Source organism: Arctopsyche grandis, chromosome 3 (genome assembly GCF_051622035.1).
Source record: "Arctopsyche grandis isolate Sample6627 chromosome 3, ASM5162203v2, whole genome shotgun sequence".
Taxonomy (NCBI): Eukaryota; Metazoa; Arthropoda; class Insecta; order Trichoptera; family Hydropsychidae; genus Arctopsyche; species Arctopsyche grandis.
Window position 1 is genome coordinate 12,822,630 of NC_135357.1, and position 6,000 is coordinate 12,828,629.

Consider the following 6,000-nt stretch of genomic DNA (forward strand, 5'->3'; position numbering starts at 1 on the left):
TGTATAAAATACACACGTAGATAATAACATTAACTATTATAATAGGCTTTAGAAGTATTGTAAATATAATATATTTATTTAAGATTATTTTGGATTAAAGCTAATTTACTAAAGCTAATACAAATAATGTTCCCTTACATCCCGCAAGATTACATCAATGGTCTTAGAACTTCTTAAGCATTCAGGCTGGGAATTAGAAAATTTGATTAGAAATTAGAAAACATGTTCACAAAACAGCTTGGGTATATTCTAATAGTAACTGATCCAGAGGTCAATTTTTATTTTAGAAATTATTTATATACATATTTTTTGTATTATCTTATTTTAATGTTAGTGTAAACAGTATACATAAGAGGGCAAAAACCTCAAAAGCCTACATATTTATATTAAATTTTGAAAATTGTTCATAATACATTTTGTCTTATACAATAATGACAATGTCTTTAAAGTCGACGATACATAAAAATATTGTGTTTTGTTAATGTGTTTATATCTGAAAGGTAGCTATGTATGTATATAGACATATATACTTTGTTGCAATCACCGAACTTCATCCAGAGACCGGCGGACAAGTTTCTTTTGCCCACAAAAAATGGTTTACTATTACCAATTTCTATTGTCAATTTCTTGTACACCGATCTCTGTTCATCACAAGTGTGGGTATCACGAGAATGGTTATTAGCATAGGGCGGCGCGACCCTGCGCACCATTGTTCATTTTTATGGTGAACCTTTTTTTTTGCTCTCTAGCTTTATAGTTTACCCTGTTTCCTGGAAAATAACCCCAAAACACCCTCTTTCCTGGAAAAAGCACGCTCCAGCGCCAACACTAGCTATTAGTAGTTTTGGGGCTATTTTCCAGGAAAGAGGGCAAACTACAAAGCTAGAAAGCAAAAAAAAAGATTCAGCATAAAAATGAACAATGGTACGCGGGGTCGCGCCGAAGCTTAGTTATTAGTAAAGGGCGGCGGTCAAGTTTCCATTGCCCACAAAAAATAGTTCACTATTGTCAATTTCTATTGTCAACCTTTTTTTTGCTCTCTTGCTTGTGAAAGTGAAACATTTTTTGTGCATAAAAGAATTCTGGCCGCCGATCTCTAGTTAGTAGTGATTCTATGTATATGTATGATTGAATCTGTTGGTTAATTTGCCGCAGATTGAGATACAACCGATTCTTATATAAATGCCTATTTTTTTTGCGAATGATTTCGCACTCAGTTCATTAAGCTTTTTACTCCACATGATACGGTAAATGTCTTCGGCTATCCGTAGCGAATCGATCATCAGGCTCTGCTGGAGATACTTTCATTTTCCCAGGTAGTCGTTGATTGCGAGGTGGACGTCTGATGGTCTTCAATTTTTATGGTCGACATTTCTCGCGTGTGTGCCATTGCGAAAGTGTATCGAACTGAGAGGTACCTACCCGCCGAGTATATAGATAAAGGCAGGGGAGATGCGCGTGTGAAGAGTGGCCGAGTCGAGTCGCAGAAACGTAGGAAATATGAGGCTGCCCGGGGCGCGCTCACGATTCTCGACAACGATTATATTGGCTGCCAGCGTAATCGATGCGATGCTGCGGGAAATAATTGACAAAGCCGACTGAATGTGGTGCAGACGACTGACCGCGAGTGCAGGGCCGCGCCAACGATGTCCCTATGGGTGCCATCGGAGATAAAACCCGACTGCCGTTGCAGCTATACAATATGGACTCCAATTAGAGAATTCGTGATGAGATATACATACATATGTATACACAGTACAGTGGAACGATGCTAGCCCTGGACTATTCACTAAGCAGATTATAACTATACTAGTGATAGGTCTGTTGAAATATCCTGAGCTCAACGATAATGCGTTCGAGTTATCAGACGAAGACTCGCGGGTTCGAAACCTACCCAGGACTTTCCAGGACTGGTTTTTTGATATCGTTTATCATACTATGTATATATGTACGTACATACAAAGAATCATTTTCACAAATAAACATGGTTTTTATTTTTCTAAATAATTTTTCATTGTATATTTGATTTCAAGCCCTATTTTTATTACTAACCTCTTCTTACTCCACTTACGATTTGTAGTCTGAAGATATTTGGGTTCTTATCCGATCGTTTTCAAACTTTGCCATTTTGCTCGGTTTGGTCATCAATATATGTGGAAATGACGTCCGCCATTACGATGGTGAAAAATAATCGAACGAGACACGTTTGAAAATACTGCATCTTCGTTCACGGTGACCTCTATCGTCCATACTGTCACATTTGATCTGATCGTTTTTTCCCTTTTCACCCTCCTCTCGCTATGGCAGATTGAGCACTTTGCCATACTCATGATCAAAGTTTATTTCGATTGTAATATTACCATTTATAATACATTCAGATTTTTATTTGGAAGGTACATACAATTATAAGCAAAGGACATTCATTGATTATATGTACATAAATATGTACATATATACATAGATTCGTTGAATAGATAAAATATTATATCATCAAGTATATAATTGTTCAATACTATAAAGAAAGCGTTATTAGTATCAATAGATTAAGCTTTGTGATCGTAAGAAAATGCGGCTTTGAAATTTTTATTGATCATGTTTTTTTGAGAAACGCCATGCTATTTTGCTCTCTTGCTTTGAACACAGGAGCGGTCTATTGTTATTTAAAAAAGCACATTTCCATTGCCGGTCTTTGGTTATGAGCAGAGATCGGATTATTTTCAAATAACAATAGACCACTAGTGTTCAAAGCAAGATAGTGAAAATGCGTGGTTTTTCTATGAAATTGACAATAGTGAACCATTTTTTTATAAGAAAAGCATCCATCGAACAGTTTTTGGGTTTGAGCATACTTCGGCGTAGCATTGGTGTTCGTCAAACAACAATAGACCTCTCCATTACCGTAAAAAGCAAGAGAGCAAAAAAACATGGTTGACAAAAGTGAACCATTTTATAGGTATAAAGCACCGTCCGAATGCAGCCTTATAATTCTGGTTATGAGTATAGGCCGGCGCATCACAGTGCCGGCTCGAAATAAATGGGTTCCTATTGTCAATTTCTATTGTTAACCTTTTTTTTGCTCTCTAGAGAGCATTAACAATAGAAAGCAGAGTTAGCAATAGAAATTGACAATAGGAACACATTTCGGCACGCTCATCCGCCGATCTCTAGTTATGAGTATAAATAGGATACCCATTAGGGCAATCCCAGATAACAATACACGTAACCAATAACAATAAAAAAGGTCGAAAAAAAATATTTTTCTAAGAAGTCAACAATGGCAAAATAATTTAGTCTAAATTGTTATTTGCTTCTAACGTACGCGGACCTCAAAGTACGCGATTATTATTATTGATCAGAACATCTTAACTGACCAATGATAATTGCATATTTTTCTTCCTACTAAAAACAGTATTGAAATTAAACATATTTGATTTGAATATTTGATTAAACATATCCGAAATAATAATATAAATGAAAAATAATCCAAAAAGTCTAAAAAAAATCTATGATCAGTGCATAGTATTTTGAATTAAGATTTCTTAGAAAATTTACTGTCATGAAGATTGACGATACATTTAGGTACTCATCTAATACATTCAGCAACTTTTTGTGTATATTAGATATGGTAACTAGCAAACAATTAATTATATCGGGAAATGATAATAGGAAGTATAAAGATTATTTGATTAAATTTTTTTTTGAATGGTGACAAAAACATAACAATTTACTATGCGTTTAAAGACAAATAACAACAAAAATTTAATTTTGCACATATTAAATAACGACAATATTTTAACCCTGACACTCTTATGAAACCGACTGAAGCAGTTAAGGAATTCCTTAGGTACGAAATGATGAGCCAATTACATAGGATATCAAGTATTACGAAATTTATTTAAAATTCTATTTTTAATAAACTATAATGCGCGTCCCTGCTCTAGTTGCAGTAAGAAGCATCGGCAAAATTCTTTAGAGCCATTAAAGTGAACGTGGACCGTTTCCGTACAGCGTACACTATTCCGTTCTTCTTGGATTTCTTTCGTACTTTTTGTCGTTTGCTCAAACGCGGCATAACAATAGTGAAAATCGGTCCAACCGATTCAAACCGTTGAATTTCAATATCGACGCACAAAAAATAATCCTTTTTTTTAATTCGCCGCGCTTTACAAATGCAATGATGAATGTTCACCTAAAAGAGCAATTTTCGAATTTTCCATGGTCAGTGACGGTATCATATTGTTATCATCAGAAGAGTAAAGAAATCAAGCATGATGATATATTTTAAGATTAAACCAAACAAAAAAAAAACAGTATTAATTTGATACAAAAAAAGCTTGGTTTTAATTATTCAAATCAATTCAAAATATAAGCGAGTGATAAATTCGATTCACAATGAACTTGCCTAATAAATATTTTTGCCGCCAAAAGCACACATCCGCGTAGTTGAATAAATATTTAAACTAATCCGGATAAATCCATTTATAATTATAAAATATTGAAATTGCAAAATTTGTTGAAATATTTAGACATTCATACGATTCTGCCAAATTTAAACATATGTACGTCATAAATCAAGGAATTACTTAAATATTTGAATAACACATAAATTTCACAGCGTAAAAATTTTAATCTAATCGATATTTCACGATTTGCTTTAGTTGCACAGCCTTGACATTAGACCAGTAAATCTAAGATGTGGAACGGAAAAAAATTGTTTAAAATACACTTGTTGATATATTCGAATGAATATTATTACATTAAAGTCTCGTTCAAAATTGAATATAATACTAAGGTTAATTGTCGTCATTCTTACGTATCGGTTAAGTGATAATATCGTAAGCAAAGAGTGTAAAAGATTTCTAAAGCGATTGAATTCTAGTTATACATGATAAATGGTTAATTTACACGTCAGTCAATTTGTTAAACGGTCGTGTCGAAAACTAGAACTCATTAAATTTAGCTGTTATACAGGCAAATTGTTTTTACACTACGCTTAGATGAAAGTTAAGCAGTCATTGATATTGAGCCCAGTTCAAACATTGCACAACATCGATAGGCTTTCATTATAATATAATATAAATAAATAAAGCGACTTACCTATTGTTATACGAGTGGCTGATCGGTTTCATAATGAAACAGAAAAAAATACACTCGAGGCCATCGGCTGGTCGAATTGTCTCTCTTGGATATATATTTATTATATGATTATACGATAACTACACAGATCAGTTCGACACGGCTGAATTAAATGCGACAACAATAAAATTATACGCTTGAATCGATACGTTCATCGGTGTGATAACGTCGCATGCTCAGACACTTTGTTTATTTATTTATTTTTTTATAAGGCGAGATTAATGTGGATGTATTTTGAAAGGCACACTGGAAGGACACTTTGATTTGGTTTTTTTTTTCTTTTTGAGTTTTATGTGAAGCTTTTGTATGATGAAAAGTTCGAACACATCGCGCAAAGAGCGAACGACGCGTGTTACTTGAATGCGCGTGTTACCTAGTCTACGGCGCGCCAAACACTGAGTTTGAAACTGGTTTACCTTTCCGTGAGGCAATATCAAAAGCTACTTCATCGGCCTGTGTGTGTGTTGTATATAATATGTTGGCTCTACAACACGGGGTTAGTTCCAATAGCTTCTCGGACAAAAGATTTACCGATAGATTGCCGCCGAGGGCGTGCATACATCCTTGCTCGTGTGACTTCCACTTTGGTAGATGCACGCAAACCTACGAGAATTAGATGAACCGTACCTTTTGTTCATTTTTCCTTTTGGGTAGTGCTTTTTTTCCCCTTCTCGAAAGATTGATGAACCTTTGAATTGCATTCGAAAATTATATAGGCTCTTATTGGAGTGAATCCCATGATTTTATTTGGGTACCATTTATCAGCCCGGCAAATAAAAAGAATGCCCCTCTCTAAAATAGCTCGCGCGACGGATTCGGTTTTCGCCCCGCAAATCAAACGTCAAATGGGTTGCCGTAACAAAA

At 34.8% G+C, this 6,000-nt stretch overlaps 1 protein-coding gene across 1 annotated transcript in view; it reads right to left on the reverse strand.

The window, feature by feature from the left end:
- LOC143923180 (cadherin-86C-like) overlaps positions 1-5,533 on the reverse strand; it is a 59,308-nt gene extending 53,775 nt beyond the window's left edge. Inside the window, exon 1 of the mRNA XM_077446732.1 lies at positions 5,098-5,533. The gene's annotated coding sequence lies outside the window, so the exon portion shown is untranslated. The remainder of the gene's footprint in view (positions 1-5,097) is intronic.
- Positions 5,534-6,000: the final 467 nt, after the last annotated feature.